This window comes from Osmerus eperlanus, chromosome 11 (assembly GCF_963692335.1).
Source record: "Osmerus eperlanus chromosome 11, fOsmEpe2.1, whole genome shotgun sequence".
In the NCBI taxonomy this organism is placed as follows: domain Eukaryota; kingdom Metazoa; phylum Chordata; class Actinopteri; order Osmeriformes; family Osmeridae; genus Osmerus; species Osmerus eperlanus.
The window spans coordinates 127,904-142,937 of NC_085028.1; the positions used below are offsets into that span (position 1 = coordinate 127,904).

A 15,034-nucleotide genomic window follows, 5' to 3' on the forward strand; every position below is an offset into this window, starting at 1 on the left:
ATCTGAACTTGATGGATCGCGACTCCAGTCGAGCTGTCGAAGATGCTTGATGGAAAAAGTTTTTCCCATGTTGTAGGAAACAGTCTGTCTCAAAGTGTGTGTGGTTAAATTAGCAAGAAGTGAATACATGTCGTTACGGATAAGGCGTCTGGCTTATGGTGAGAAGATTGAGAGTCGCTTCCTCGTTGTCCACAGAATTGTGTTCCTTTCTCTGAACTAGATCCATCTTGACTCCTCTCAAGCTGTTGAAGATGCCTAATTAAGGAATGGTGTTCTTGTAATTGGAAACAAGCTATCTCAAATGTTTGTGGTTACTTCTGAAGCAAGAGACCACGTGGCCTAATGGATAAGCCGTCTGACTTCGAATCAGAAGATTAAGGGTTCAAGTCCCTTCGTGGTTGTCATCAGCATGATGGATCTTGATTGCTGTTGTAGAGCTTTAAAAGCCATAAGTTGTTCTCGTTTTTGGAAACAAGCCATCTCAAAGTGTTGATCTGAACTTGATGGATCGCGACTCCAGTCGAGCTGTCGAAGATGCTTGATGGAAAAAGTTGTTCCCATGTTGTAGGAAACAGTCTGTCTCAAAGTGTGTGTGGTTAAATTAGCAAGAAGTGAATACATGTCGTTACGGATAAGGCGTCTGACTTAAGGAATAGTGTTCTCGTAATTGGAAACAAGCTATCTCAAAATGTTTGTGGTTAGTTCTGAAGCAAGAGACCACGTGGCCTAATGGATAAGGCGTCTGACTTAGGATTAGAAGATTAAGGGTTCGAATCCCTTAGTGGTTGTCATCAGCATGATGGATCTTGATTGCTGTTGAAGAGCTTTAAAAGCCATAAGTTGTTCTTGTTTTTGGAAACAAGCTATCTCAAAGTGTTGATCTGAACTTGATGGATCGCGACTCCAGTCGAGCTGTCGAAGATGCTTAATGGAAAAAGTTGTTCCCATGTTGTAGGAAACAGTCTGTCTCAAAGTGTGTGTGGTTAAATTAGCAAGAAGTGAATACATGTCGTTACGGATAAGGCGTCTGACTTATGGTGAGAAGATTGAGAGTCGCTTCCTCGTTGTCCACAGAATTGTGTTCCTTTCTCTGAACTGGGTCCGTCTTGATTCCTCTCAAGCTGTTGAAGATGCCTAATTAAGGAATGGTGTTCTTGTAATTGGAAACAAGCTATCTCAAATGTTTGTGGTTACTTCTGAAGCAAGAGACCACGTGGCCTAATGGATAAGCCGTCTGACTTCGAATCAGAAGATTAAGGGTTCAAGTCCCTTCGTGGTTGTCATCAGCATGATGGATCTTGATTGCTGTTGTAGAGCTTTAAAAGCCATAAGTTGTTCTCGTTTTTGGAAACAAGCCATCTCAAAGTGTTGATCTGAACTTGATGGATCGCGACTCCAGTCGAGCTGTCGAAGATGCTTGATGGAAAAAGTTGTTCCCATGTTGTAGGAAACAGTCTGTCTCAAAGTGTGTGTGGTTAAATTAGCAAGAAGTGAATACATGTCGTTACGGATAAGGCGTCTGACTTAAGGAATAGTGTTCTCGTAATTGGAAACAAGCTATCTCAAAATGTTTGTGGTTAGTTCTGAAGCAAGAGACCACGTGGCCTAATGGATAAGGCGTCTGACTTAGGATTAGAAGATTAAGGGTTCGAATCCCTTAGTGGTTGTCATCAGCATGATGGATCTTGATTGCTGTTGAAGAGCTTTAAAAGCCATAAGTTGTTCTTGTTTTTGGAAACAAGCTATCTCAAAGTGTTGATCTGAACTTGATGGATCGCGACTCCAGTCGAGCTGTCGAAGATGCTTAATGGAAAAAGTTGTTCCCATGTTGTAGGAAACAGTCTGTCTCAAAGTGTGTGTGGTTAAATTAGCAAGAAGTGAATACATGTCGTTACGGATAAGGCGTCTGACTTATGGTGAGAAGATTGAGAGTCGCTTCCTCGTTGTCCACAGAATTTTGTTCCTTTCTCTGAACTGGGTCCGTCTTGATTCCTCTCAAGCTGTTGAAGATGCCTAATTAAGGAATGGTGTTCTTGTAATTGGAAACAAGCTATCTCAAAATGTTTGTGGTTAATTCTTAAGCAAGAGACCACTTGGCGTAATCGATAGGGCATCTGACTTCCGATCTGAAGATTAAGGGTTCGAGTCCCTTCGTGGTTGTCATCAGCATGATGGATCTTGATTGCTGTTGAAGAACTTTAAAAGCCATAAGTTGTTCTCGTTTTTGGAATAAAGCCATCTCAAAGTGTTTATCTGAACTTGATGGATCGCGACTCCAGTTGAGCTGTCGAAGATGCTTTATAGAAAAAGTTGTTCACATGTTGTAGGAAACAAGTCTGTCTCAAAGTGTGTGTGGTTAGATCAGGAAGAAGTGAATACATGTTGTTACGGATAAGGCGTCTGACTTAAGGAATAGTGTTCTCGTAATTGGAAACAAGCTATCTCAAAATGTTTGTGGTTAGCTCTGAAGCAAGAGACCACGTGGCCTAATGGATAAGGCGTCTGACTTCGAATCAGAAGATTAAGGGTTCGAGTCCCTTCGTGGTTGTCATCAGCATGATGGATCTTGATTGCTGTTGAAGAGCTTTAAAAGCCATAAGTTGTTCTCGTTTTTGGAAACAAGCCATCTCAAAGTGTTGATCTGAACTTGATGGATCGCGACTCCAGTCGTGCTGTCGAAGATGCTTGATGGAAAAAGTTGTTCCCATGTTGTAGGAAACAGTCTGTCTCAAAGTGTGTGTGGTTAAATTAGCAAGAAGTGAATACATGTCGTTACGAATAAGGCGTCTGACTTAAGGAATAGTGTTCTCGTAATTGGAAACAAGCTATCTCAAAATGTTTGTGGTTAATTCTTAAGCAAGAGACCACTTGGCGTAATCGATAGGGCATCTGACTTCCTATCTGAAGATTAAGGGTTCGAGTCCCTTCGTGGTTGTCATCAGCATGATGGATCTTGATTGCTGTTGAAGAACTTTAAAAGCCATAAGTTGTTCTCGTTTTTGGAATAAAGCCATCTCAAAGTGTTTATCTGAACTTGATGGATCGCGACTCCAGTTGAGCAGTCGAAGATGCTTCATAGAAAAAGTTGTTCACATGTTGTAGGAAACAAGTCTGTCTCAAAGTGTGTGTGGTTAGATCAGCAAGAAGTGAATACATGTCGTTACGGATAAGGCGTCTGACTTAAGGAATAGTGTTCTCGTAATTGGAAACAAGCTATCTCAAAATGTTTGTGGTTAGTTCTGAAGCAAGAGACCACGTGGCCTAATGGATAAGGCGTCTGACTTCGGATCAGAAGATTAAGGGTTCGAGTCCCTTCGTGGTTGTCATCAGCATGATGGATCTTGATTGCTGTTGAAGAGTTTTAAAAGCCGTAAGTTGTTCTCGTTTTTGTAAACAAGCCATCTCAAAGTGTTGATCTGAACTTGATGGATCGCGACTCCAGTCGAGCTGTCGAAGATGCTTGATGGAAAAAGTTGTTCCCATGTTGTAGGAAACAGTCTGTCTCAAAGTGTGTGTGGTTAAATTAGCAAGAAGTGAATACATGTTGTTACGGATAAGGCGTCTGACTTAAGGAATAGTGTTCTCGTAATTGGAAACAAGCTATCTCAAAATGTTTGTGGTTAGTTCTGAAGCAAGAGACCACGTGGCCCAATGGATAAGGCGTCTGACTTCGGATCGGAAGATTAAGGGTTCGAGTCCCTTCGTGGTTGTCATCAGCTTGATGGATCTTGATTGCTGTTGAAGAGCTTTAAAAGCCATAAGTTGTTCTCGTTTTTGGAAACAAGCCATCTCAGAGTGTTGATCTGAACTTGATGGATCGCGACTCCAGTCGAGCTGTCGAAGATGCTTGATGGAAAAAGTTGTTCCCATGTTGTAGGAAACAGTCTGTCTCAAAGTGTGTGTGGTTAAATTAGCAAGAAGTGAATACATGTCGTTACGGATAAGGCGTCTGACTTATGGTGAGAAGATTGAGAGTCGCTTCCTCGTTGTCCACAGAATTGTGTTCCTTTCTCTGAACTGGGTCCGTCTTGATTCTTCTCAAGCTGTTGAAGATGCCTAATTAAGGAATGGTGTTCTTGTAATTGGAAACAAGCTATCTCAAAATGTTTGTGGTTAATTCTTAAGCAAGAGACCACTTGGCTTAATCAATAGGGCATCTGACTTCCGATCTGAAGATTAAGGGTTCGAGTCCCTTCGTGGTTGTCATCAGCATGATGGATCTTGATTGCTGTTGAAGAACTTTAAAAGCCATAAGTTGTTCTCGTTTTTGGAATCAAGCCATCTTAAAGTGTTTATCTGAACTTGATGGATTGCGACTCCAGTCGAGCTGTCGAAGATGCTTGATGGAAAAAGTTGTTCACATGTTGTAGGAAACAGTCTGTCTCAAAGTATGTGTGGTTAGATCAGCAAGTAGTGAATACATGTCGTTACGGATAAGGCGTCTGACTTAAGGAATAGTGTTCTCGTAATTGTAAACAAGCTATCTCAAAATGTTTGTGGTTACTTCTGAAGCAAGAGACCACGTGGCCTAATGGATAAGGTGTCTGACTTCGAATCAGAAGATTAAGTGTTCGAGTCCCTTTGTGGTTGTCATCAGCATGATGGATCTTGATTGCTGTTGAAGAGCTTTAAAAGCCATAAGTTGTTCTCGTTTTTGGAAACAAGCCATCTCAAAGTGTTGATCTGAACTTGATGGATCGCGACTCCAGTCGAGCTGTCGAAGATGCTTGATGGAAAAAGTTGTTCCCATGTTGTAGGAAACAGTCTGTCTCAAAGTGTGTGTGGTTAAATTAGCAAGAAGTGAATACATGTCGTTACGGATAAGGCGTCTGACTTAAGGAATAGTGTTCTCGTAATTGGAAACAAGCTATCTCAAAATGTTTGTGGTTAGTTCTGAAGCAAGAGACCACGTGGCCTAATGGATAAGGCGTCTGACTTCGGATTAGAAGATTAAGGGTTCTAATCCCTTAGTGGTTGTCATCAGCATGATGGATCTTGATTGCTGTTGAAGAGCTTTAAAAGCCATAAGTTGTTCTTGTTTTTGGAAACAAGCTATCTCAAAGTGTTGATCTGAACTTGATGGATCGCGACTCCAGTCGAGCTGTCGAAGATGCTTGATGGAAAAAGTTGTTCCCATGTTGTAGGAAACAGTCTGTCTCAAAGTGTGTGTGGTTAAATTAGCAAGAAGTGAATACATGTCGTTACGGATAAGGCGTCTGACTTATGGTGAGAAGATTGAGAGTCGCTTCCTCGTTGTCCACAGAATTTTGTTCCTTTCTCTGAACTGGGTCCGTCTTGATTCCTCTCAAGCTGTTGAAGATGCCTAATTAAGGAATGGTGTTCTTGTAATTGGAAACAAGCTATCTCAAAATGTTTGTGGTTAATTCTTAAGCAAGAGACCACGTGGCCTAATGGATAAGGCGTCTGACTTCGGATCAGAAGATTAAGGGTTCGAGTCCCTTCGTGGTTGTCATCAGCATGATGGATCTTGATTGCTGTTGAAGAGCTTTAAAAGCCATAAGTTGTTCTCGTTTTTGGAAACAAGCCATCTCAAAGTGTTGATCTGAACTTGATGGATCGCGACTCCAGTCGAGCTGTCGAAGATGCTTGATGGAAAAAGTTGTTCCCATGTTGTAGGAAACAGTCTGTCTCAAAGTGTGTGTGGTTAAATTAGCAAGAAGTGAATACATGTCGTTACGGATAAGGCGTCTGACTTATGGTGAGAAGATTGAGAGTCGCTTCCTCGTTGTCCACAGAATTGTGTTCCTTTCTCTGAACTGGGTCCGTCTTGATTCCTCTCAAGCTGTTGAAGATGCCTAATTAAGGAATGGTGTTCTTGTAATTGGAAACAAGCTATCTCAAAATGTTTGTGGTTAATTCTTAAGCAAGAGACCACTTGGCGTAATCGATAGGGCATCTGACTTCCGATCTGAAGATTAAGGGTTCGAGTCCCTTCGTGGTTGTCATCAGCATGATGGATCTTGATTGCTGTTGAAGAACTTTAAAAGCCATAAGTTGTTCTCGTTTTTGGAATAAAGCCATCTCAAAGTGTTTATCTGAACTTGATGGATCGCGACTCCAGTTGAGCTGTCGAAGATGCTTTATAGAAAAAGTTGTTCACATGTTGTAGGAAACAAGTCTGTCTCAAAGTGTGTGTGGTTAGATCAGGAAGAAGTGAATACATGTTGTTACGGATAAGGCGTCTGACTTAAGGAATAGTGTTCTCGTAATTGGAAACAAGCTATCTCAAAATGTTTGTGGTTAGCTCTGAAGCAAGAGACCACGTGGCCTAATGGATAAGGCGTCTGACTTCGAATCAGAAGATTAAGGGTTCGAGTCCCTTCGTGGTTGTCATCAGCATGATGGATCTTGATTGCTGTTGAAGAGCTTTAAAAGCCATAAGTTGTTCTCGTTTTTGGAAACAAGCCATCTCAAAGTGTTGATCTGAACTTGATGGATCGCGACTCCAGTCGAGCTGTCGAAGATGCTTGATGGAAAAAGTTGTTCCCATGTTGTAGGAAACAGTCTGTCTCAAAGTGTGTGTGGTTAAATTAGCAAGAAGTGAATACATGTCGTTACGAATAAGGCGTCTGACTTAAGGAATAGTGTTCTCGTAATTGGAAACAAGCTATCTCAAAATGTTTGTGGTTAATTCTTAAGCAAGAGACCACTTGGCGTAATCGATAGGGCATCTGACTTCCGATCTGAAGATTAAGGGTTCGAGTCCCTTCGTTGTTGTCATCAGCATGATGGATCTTGATTGCTGTTGAAGAACTTTAAAAGCCATAAGTTGTTCTCGTTTTTGGAATCAAGCCATCTTAAAGTGTTTATCTGAACTTGATGGATTGCGACTCCAGTCGAGCTGTCGAAGATGCTTGATGGAAAAAGTTGTTCACATGTTGTAGGAAACAGTCTGTCTCAAAGTATGTGTGGTTAGATCAGCAAGTAGTGAATACATGTCGTTACGGATAAGGCGTCTGACTTAAGGAATAGTGTTCTCGTAATTGGAAACAAGCTATCTCAAAATGTTTGTGGTTACTTCTGAAGCAAGAGACCACGTGGCCTAATGGATAAGGTGTCTGACTTCGAATCAGAAGATTAAGTGTTCGAGTCCCTTTGTGGTTGTCTTCAGCATGATGGATCTTGATTGCTGTTGAAGAGCTTTAAAAGCCATAAGTTGTTCTCGTTTTTGGAAACAAGCCATCTCAAAGTGTTGATCTGAACTTGATGGATCGCGACTCCAGTCGAGCTGTCGAAGATGCTTGATGGAAAAAGTTGTTCCCATGTTGTAGGAAACAGTCTGTCTCAAAGTGTGTGTGGTTAAATTAGCAAGAAGTGAATACATGTCGTTACGGATAAGGCGTCTGACTTAAGGAATAGTGTTCTCGTAATTGGAAACAAGCTATCTCAAAATGTTTGTGGTTAGTTCTGAAGCAAGAGACCACGTGGCCTAATGGATAAGGCGTCTGACTTCGGATTAGAAGATTAAGGGTTCGAATCCCTTAGTGGTTGTCATCAGCATGATGGATCTTGATTGCTGTTGAAGAGCTTTAAAAGCCATAAGTTGTTCTTGTTTTTGGAAACAAGCTATCTCAAAGTGTTGATCTGAACTTGATGGATCGCGACTCCAGTCGAGCTGTCGAAGATGCTTGATGGAAAAAGTTGTTCCCATGTTGTAGGAAACAGTCTGTCTCAAAGTGTGTGTGGTTAAATTAGCAAGAAGTGAATACATGTCGTTACGGATAAGGCGTCTGACTTATGGTGAGAAGATTGAGAGTCGCTTCCTCGTTGTCCACAGAATTGTGTTCCTTTCTCTGAACTGGGTCCGTCTTGATTCCTCTCAAGCTGTTGAAGATGCCTAATTAAGGAATGGTGTTCTTGTAATTGGAAACAAGCTATCTCAAAATGTTTGTGGTTATTTCTTAAGCAAGAGTCCACTTGGCGTAATCGATAGGGCATCTGACTTCCGATCTGAAGATTAAGGGTTCGAGTCCCTTCGTGGTTGTCATCAGCATGATGGATCTTGATTGCTGTTGAAGAACTTTAAAAGCCATAAGTTGTTCTCGTTTTTGGAATAAAGCCATCTCAAAGTGTTTATCTGAACTTGATGGATCGCGACTCCAGTTGAGCTGTCGAAGATGCTTTATAGAAAAAGTTGTTCACATGTTGTAGGAAACAAGTCTGTCTCAAAGTGTGTGTGGTTAGATCAGGAAGAAGTGAATACATGTTGTTACGGATAAGGCGTCTGACTTAAGAAATAGTGTTCTCGTAATTGGAAACTAGCTATCTCAAAATGTTTGTGGTTAGCTCTGAAGCAAGAGACCACGTGGCCTAATGGATAAGGCGTCTGACTTCGAATCAGAAGATTAAGGGTTCGAGTCCCTTCGTGGTTGTCATCAGCATGATGGATCTTGATTTCTGTTGAAGAGCTTTAAAAGCCATAAGTTGTTCTCGTTTTTGGAAACAAGCCATCTCAAAGTGTTGATCTGAACTTGATGGATCGCGACTCCAGTCGAGCTGTCGAAGATGCTTGATGGAAAAAGTTGTTCCCATGTTGTAGGAAACAGTCTGTCTCAAAGTGTGTGTGGTTAAATTAGCAAGAAGTGAATACATGTCGTTACGAATAAGGCGTCTGACTTAAGGAATAGTGTTCTCGTAATTGGAAACAAGCTATCTCAAAATGTTTGTGGTTATTTCTTAAGCAAGAGTCCACTTGGCGTAATCGATAGGGCATCTGACTTCCGATCTGAAGATTAAGGGTTCGAGTCCCTTCGTGGTTGTCATCAGCATGATGGATCTTGATTGCTGTTGAAGAACTTTAAAAGCCATAAGTTGTTCTCGTTTTTGGAATAAAGCCATCTCAAAGTGTTTATCTGAACTTGATGGATCGCGACTCCAGTTGAGCTGTCGAAGATGCTTTATAGAAAAAGTTGTTCACATGTTGTAGGAAACAAGTCTGTCTCAAAGTGTGTGTGGTTAGATCAGGAAGAAGTGAATACATGTTGTTACGGATAAGGCGTCTGACTTAAGAAATAGTGTTCTCGTAATTGGAAACTAGCTATCTCAAAATGTTTGTGGTTAGCTCTGAAGCAAGAGACCACGTGGCCTAATGGATAAGGCGTCTGACTTCGAATCAGAAGATTAAGGGTTCGAGTCCCTTCGTGGTTGTCATCAGCATGATGGATCTTGATTTCTGTTGAAGAGCTTTAAAAGCCATAAGTTGTTCTCGTTTTTGGAAACAAGCCATCTCAAAGTGTTGATCTGAACTTGATGGATCGCGACTCCAGTCGAGCTGTCGAAGATGCTTGATGGAAAAAGTTGTTCCCATGTTGTAGGAAACAGTCTGTCTCAAAGTGTGTGTGGTTAAATTAGCAAGAAGTGAATACATGTCGTTACGAATAAGGCGTCTGACTTAAGGAATAGTGTTCTCGTAATTGGAAACAAGCTATCTCAAAATGTTTGTGGTTAATTCTTAAGCAAGAGACCACTTGGCGTAATCGATAGGGCATCTGACTTCCGATCTGAAGATTAAGGGTTCGAGTCCCTTCGTGGTTGTCATCAGCATGATGGATCTTGATTGCTGTTGAAGAACTTTAAAAGCCATAAGTTGTTCTCGTTTTTGGAATAAAGCCATCTCAAAGTGTTTATCTGAACTTGATGGATCGCGACTCCAGTTGAGCTGTCGAAGATGCTTTATAGAAAAAGTTGTTCACATGTTGTAGGAAACAAGTCTGTCTCAAAGTGTGTGTGGTTAGATCAGCAAGAAGTGAATACATGTCGTTACGGATAAGGCGTCTGACTTAAGGAATAGTGTTCTCGTAATTGGAAACAAGCTATCTCAAAATGTTTGTGGTTAGTTCTGAAGTAAGAGACCACGTGGCCTAATGGATAAGGCGTCTGACTTCGGATCAGAAGATTAAGGGTTCGAGTCCCTTCGTGGTTGTCATCAGCATGATGGATCTTGATTGCTGTTGAAGAGCTTTAAAAGCCATAAGTTGTTCTCGTTTTTGGAAACAAGCCATCTCAAAGTGTTGATCTGAACTTGATGGATCGCGACTCCAGTCGAGCTGTCGAAGATGCTTGATGGAAAAAGTTGTTCCCATGTTGTAGGAAACAGTCTGTCTCAAAGTGTGTGTGGTTAAATTAGCAAGAAGTGAATACATGTCGTTACGGATAAGGCGTCTGGCTTATGGTGAGAAGATTGAGAGTCGCTTCCTGGTTGTCCACAGAATTGTGTTCCTTTCTCTGAACTAGATACATCTTGACTCCTCTCAAGCTGTTGAAGATGCCTAATTAAGGAATGGTGTTCTTGTAATTGGAAACAAGCTATCTCAAATGTTTGTGGTTACTTCTGAAGCAAGAGACCACGTGGCCTAATGGATAAGCCGTCTGACTTCGAATCAGAAGATTAAGGGTTCAAGTCCCTTCGTGGTTGTCATCAGCATGATGGATCTTGATTGCTGTTGTAGAGCTTTAAAAGCCATAAGTTGTTCTCGTTTTCGGAAACAAGCCATCTCAAAGTGTTGATCTGAACTTGATGGATCGCGACTCCAGTCGAGCTGTAGCAGATGCTTGATGGAAAAAGTTGTTCCCATGTTGTAGGAAACAGTCTGTCTCAAAGTGTGTGTGGTTAAATTAGCAAGAAGTGAATACATGTCGTTACGAATAAGGCGTCTGACTTAAGGAATAGTATTCTCGTAATTGGAAACAAGCTATCTCAAAATGTTTGTGGTTAGTTCTGAAGCAAGAGACCACGTGGCCTAATGGATAAGGCGTCTGACTTCGAATCAGAAGATTAAGGGTTCGAGTCCCTTCGTGGTTGTCATCAGCATGATGGATCTTGATTGCTGTTGAAGAGCTTTAAAAGCCATAAGTAGTTCTCGTTTTTGGAAACAAGCCATCTCAAAGTGTTGATCTGAACTTGATGGATCGCGACTCCAGTCGAGCTGTCGAAGATGCTTGATGGAAAAAGTTGTTCCCATGTTGTAGGAAACAGTCTGTCTCAAAGTGTGTGTGGTTAAATTAGCAAGAAGTGAATACATGTCGTTACGGATAAGGCGTCTGACTTATGGTGAGAAGATTGAGAGTCGCTAACTCGTTGTCCACAGAATTTTGTTCCTTTCTCTGAACTAGATACATCTTGACTCCTCTCAAGCTGTTGAAGATGCCTAATTAAGGAATGGTGTTCTTGTAATTGGAAACAAGCTATCTCAAATGTTTGTGGTTACTTCTGAAGCAAGAGACCACGTGGCCTAATGGATAAGCCGTCTGACTTCGAATCAGAAGATTAAGGGTTCAAGTCCCTTCGTGGTTGTCATCAGCATGATGGATCTTGATTGCTGTTGTAGAGCTTTAAAAGCCATAAGTTGTTCTCGTTTTCGGAAACAAGCCATCTCAAAGTGTTGATCTGAACTTGATGGATCGCGACTCCAGTCGAGCTGTAGCAGATGCTTGATGGAAAAAGTTGTTCCCATGTTGTAGGAAACAGTCTGTCTCAAAGTGTGTGTGGTTAAATTAGCAAGAAGTGAATACATGTCGTTACGAATAAGGCGTCTGACTTAAGGAATAGTATTCTCGTAATTGGAAACAAGCTATCTCAAAATGTTTGTGGTTAGTTCTGAAGCAAGAGACCACGTGGCCTAATGGATAAGGCGTCTGACTTCGAATCAGAAGATTAAGGGTTCGAGTCCCTTCGTGGTTGTCATCAGCATGATGGATCTTGATTGCTGTTGAAGAGCTTTAAAAGCCATAAGTAGTTCTCGTTTTTGGAAACAAGCCATCTCAAAGTGTTGATCTGAACTTGATGGATCGCGACTCCAGTCGAGCTGTCGAAGATGCTTGATGGAAAAAGTTGTTCCCATGTTGTAGGAAACAGTCTGTCTCAAAGTGTGTGTGGTTAAATTAGCAAGAAGTGAATACATGTCGTTACGGATAAGGCGTCTGACTTATGGTGAGAAGATTGAGAGTCGCTAACTCGTTGTCCACAGAATTTTGTTCCTTTCTCTGAACTGGGTCCGTCTTGATTCCTCTCAAGCTGTTGAAGATGCCTAATTAAGGAATGGTGTTCTTGTAATTGGAAACAAGCTATCTCAAAATGTTTGTGGTTAATTCTTAAGCAAGAGACCACTTGGCGTAATCGATAGGGCATCTGACTTCCGATCTGAAGATTAAGGGTTCGAGTCCCTTCGTGGTTGTCATCAGCATGATGGATCTTGATTGCTGTTGAAGAACTTTAAAAGCCATAAGTTGTTCTCGTTTTTGGAATAAAGCCATCTCAAAGTGTTTATCTGAACTTGATGGATCGCGACTCCAGTTGAGCTGTCGAAGATGCTTTATAGAAAAAGTTGTTCACATGTTGTAGGAAACAAGTCTGTCTCAAAGTGTGTGTGGTTAGATCAGCAAGAAGTGAATACATGTCGTTACGGATAAGGCGTCTGACTTAAGGAATAGTGTTCTCGTAATTGGAAACAAGCTATCTCAAAATGTTTGTGGTTAGTTCTGAAGCAAGAGACCACGTGGCCTAATGGATAAGGCGTCTGACTTCGGATCAGAAGATTAAGGGTTCGAGTCCCTCCGTGGTTGTCATCAGCATGATGGATCTTGATTGCTGTTGAAGAGCTTTAAAAGCCATAAGTTGTTCTCGTTTTTGGAAACAAGCCATCTCAAAGTGTTGATCTGAACTTGATGGATCGCGACTCCAGTCGAGCTGTCGAAGATGCTTGATGGAAAAAGTTGTTCCCATGTTGTAGGAAACAGTCTGTCTCAAAGTGTGTGTGGTTAAATTAGCAAGAAGTGAATACATGTCGTTACGAATAAGGCGTCTGACTTAAGGAATAGTGTTCTCGTAATTGGAAACAAGCTATCTCAAAATGTTTGTGGTTAATTCTTAAGCAAGAGACCACTTGGCGTAATCGATAGGGCATCTGACTTCCGATCTGAAGATTAAGGGTTCGAGTCCCTTCGTGGTTGTCATCAGCATGATGGATCTTGATTGCTGTTGAAGAACTTTAAAAGCCATAAGTTGTTCTCGTTTTTGGAATAAAGCCATCTCAAAGTGTTTATCTGAACTTGATGGATCGCGACTCCAGTTGAGCTGTCGAAGATGCTTTATAGAAAAAGTTGTTCACATGTTGTAGGAAACAAGTCTGTCTCAAAGTGTGTGTGGTTAGATCAGCAAGAAGTGAATACATGTCGTTACGGATAAGGCGTCTGACTTAAGGAATAGTGTTCTCGTAATTGGAAACAAGCTATCTCAAAATGTTTGTGGTTAGTTCTGAAGCAAGAGACCACGTGGCCTAATGGATAAGGCGTCTGACTTCGGATCAAAAGATTAAGGGTTCGAGTCCCTTCGTGGTTGTCATCAGCATGATGGATCTTGATTGCTGTTGAAGAGCTTTAAAAGCCATAAGTTGTTCTCGTTTTTGGAAACAAGCCATCTCAAAGTGTTGATCTGAACTTGATGGATCGCGACTCCAGTCGAGCTGTCGAAGATGCTTGATGGAAAAAGTTTTTCCCATGTTGTAGGAAACAGTCTGTCTCAAAGTGTGTGTGGTTAAATTAGCAAGAAGTGAATACATGTCGTTACGGATAAGGCGTCTGGCTTATGGTGAGAAGATTGAGAGTCGCTTCCTGGTTGTCCACAGAATTGTGTTCCTTTCTCTGAACTAGATCCATCTTGACTCCTCTCAAGCTGTTGAAGATGCCTAATTAAGGAATGGTGTTCTTGTAATTGGAAACAAGCTATCTCAAATGTTTGTGGTTACTTCTGAAGCAAGAGACCACTTGGCGTAATCGATAGGGCATCTGACTTCCGATCTGAAGATTAAGGGTTCGAGTCCCTTCGTGGTTGTCATCAGCATGATGGATCTTGATTGCTGTTGAAGAGCTTTAAAAGCCATAAGTAGTTCTCGTTTTTGGAAACAAGCCATCTCAAAGTGTTGATCTGAACTTGATGGATCGCGACTCCAGTCGAGCTGTCGAAGATGCTTGATGGAAAAAGTTGTTCCCATGTTGTAGGAAACAGTCTGTCTCAAAGTGTGTGTGGTTAAATTAGCAAGAAGTGAATACATGTCGTTACGGATAAGGCGTCTGACTTATGGTGAGAAGATTGAGAGTCGCTAACTCGTTGTCCACAGAATTTTGTTCCTTTCTCTGAACTGGGTCCGTCTTGATTCCTCTCAAGCTGTTGAAGATGCCTAATTAAGGAATGGTGTTCTTGTAATTGGAAACAAGCTATCTCAAAATGTTTGTGGTTAATTCTTAAGCAAGAGACCACTTGGCGTAATCGATAGGGCATCTGACTTCCGATCTGAAAATTAAGGGTTCGAGTCCCTTCGTGGTTGTCATCAGCATGATGGATCTTGATTGCTGTTGAAGAACTTTAAAAGCCATAAGTTGTTCTCGTTTTTGGAATAAAGCCATCTCAAAGTGTTTATCTGAACTTGATGGATCGCGACTCCAGTTGAGCTGTCGAAGATGCTTTATAGAAAAAGTTGTTCACATGTTGTAGGAAACAAGTCTGTCTCAAAGTGTGTGTGGTTAGATCAGCAAGAAGTGAATACATGTCGTTACGGATAAGGCGTCTGACTTAAGGAATAGTGTTCTCGTAATTGGAAACAAGCTATCTCAAAATGTTTGTGGTTAGTTCTGAAGCAAGAGACCACGTGGCCTAATGGATAAGGCGTCTGACTTCGGATCAGAAGATTAAGGGTTCGAGTCCCTCCGTGGTTGTCATCAGCATGATGGATCTTGATTGCTGTTGAAGAGCTTTAAAAGCCATAAGTTGTTCTCGTTTTTGGAAACAAGCCATCTCAAAGTGTTGATCTGAACTTGATGGATCGCGACTCCAGTCGAGCTGTCGAAGATGCTTGATGGAAAAAGTTGTTCCCATGTTGTAGGAAACAGTCTGTCTCAAAGTGTGTGTGGTTAAATTAGCAAGAAGTGAATACATGTCGTTACGAATAAGGCGTCTGACTTAAGGAATAGTGTTCTCGTAATTGGAAACAAGCTATCTCAAAATGTTTGTGGTTAATTC

General features: G+C 41.5%; 17 non-coding genes across 17 annotated transcripts; all 17 read left to right on the forward strand.

Annotated features, from left to right (window-relative positions):
* The first annotated feature begins 328 nt into the window (after positions 1-328).
* trnar-ucg (transfer RNA arginine (anticodon UCG)) lies at positions 329-401 on the forward strand. Its single transcript has one exon. It is a non-coding gene; the product is annotated as a tRNA-Arg (tRNA).
* An 806-nt stretch (positions 402-1,207) lies between these two features.
* trnar-ucg (transfer RNA arginine (anticodon UCG)) lies at positions 1,208-1,280 on the forward strand. The gene has a single exon. It is a non-coding gene; the product is annotated as a tRNA-Arg (tRNA).
* Positions 1,281-2,475: 1,195 nt separating this feature from the next.
* Positions 2,476-2,548, forward strand: trnar-ucg (transfer RNA arginine (anticodon UCG)). The gene has a single exon. It is a non-coding gene; the product is annotated as a tRNA-Arg (tRNA).
* A 702-nt stretch (positions 2,549-3,250) lies between these two features.
* trnar-ucg (transfer RNA arginine (anticodon UCG)) lies at positions 3,251-3,323 on the forward strand. The gene has a single exon. It is a non-coding gene; the product is annotated as a tRNA-Arg (tRNA).
* A 314-nt stretch (positions 3,324-3,637) lies between these two features.
* Positions 3,638-3,710, forward strand: trnar-ucg (transfer RNA arginine (anticodon UCG)). Its single transcript has one exon. It is a non-coding gene; the product is annotated as a tRNA-Arg (tRNA).
* A 1,687-nt stretch (positions 3,711-5,397) lies between these two features.
* trnar-ucg (transfer RNA arginine (anticodon UCG)) lies at positions 5,398-5,470 on the forward strand. The gene has a single exon. It is a non-coding gene; the product is annotated as a tRNA-Arg (tRNA).
* An 808-nt stretch (positions 5,471-6,278) lies between these two features.
* trnar-ucg (transfer RNA arginine (anticodon UCG)) lies at positions 6,279-6,351 on the forward strand. Its single transcript has one exon. It is a non-coding gene; the product is annotated as a tRNA-Arg (tRNA).
* A 1,969-nt stretch (positions 6,352-8,320) lies between these two features.
* trnar-ucg (transfer RNA arginine (anticodon UCG)) lies at positions 8,321-8,393 on the forward strand. The gene has a single exon. It is a non-coding gene; the product is annotated as a tRNA-Arg (tRNA).
* A 702-nt stretch (positions 8,394-9,095) lies between these two features.
* Positions 9,096-9,168, forward strand: trnar-ucg (transfer RNA arginine (anticodon UCG)). Its single transcript has one exon. It is a non-coding gene; the product is annotated as a tRNA-Arg (tRNA).
* Positions 9,169-9,870: 702 nt separating this feature from the next.
* On the forward strand, positions 9,871-9,943 carry trnar-ucg (transfer RNA arginine (anticodon UCG)). The gene has a single exon. It is a non-coding gene; the product is annotated as a tRNA-Arg (tRNA).
* A 419-nt stretch (positions 9,944-10,362) lies between these two features.
* trnar-ucg (transfer RNA arginine (anticodon UCG)) lies at positions 10,363-10,435 on the forward strand. Its single transcript has one exon. It is a non-coding gene; the product is annotated as a tRNA-Arg (tRNA).
* Positions 10,436-10,749: 314 nt separating this feature from the next.
* trnar-ucg (transfer RNA arginine (anticodon UCG)) lies at positions 10,750-10,822 on the forward strand. The gene has a single exon. It is a non-coding gene; the product is annotated as a tRNA-Arg (tRNA).
* Positions 10,823-11,241: 419 nt separating this feature from the next.
* On the forward strand, positions 11,242-11,314 carry trnar-ucg (transfer RNA arginine (anticodon UCG)). Its single transcript has one exon. It is a non-coding gene; the product is annotated as a tRNA-Arg (tRNA).
* A 314-nt stretch (positions 11,315-11,628) lies between these two features.
* Positions 11,629-11,701, forward strand: trnar-ucg (transfer RNA arginine (anticodon UCG)). The gene has a single exon. It is a non-coding gene; the product is annotated as a tRNA-Arg (tRNA).
* Positions 11,702-12,509: 808 nt separating this feature from the next.
* On the forward strand, positions 12,510-12,582 carry trnar-ucg (transfer RNA arginine (anticodon UCG)). Its single transcript has one exon. It is a non-coding gene; the product is annotated as a tRNA-Arg (tRNA).
* Positions 12,583-13,284: 702 nt separating this feature from the next.
* trnar-ucg (transfer RNA arginine (anticodon UCG)) lies at positions 13,285-13,357 on the forward strand. Its single transcript has one exon. It is a non-coding gene; the product is annotated as a tRNA-Arg (tRNA).
* A 1,300-nt stretch (positions 13,358-14,657) lies between these two features.
* Positions 14,658-14,730, forward strand: trnar-ucg (transfer RNA arginine (anticodon UCG)). The gene has a single exon. It is a non-coding gene; the product is annotated as a tRNA-Arg (tRNA).
* The last annotated feature ends 304 nt before the right edge of the window (positions 14,731-15,034 follow it).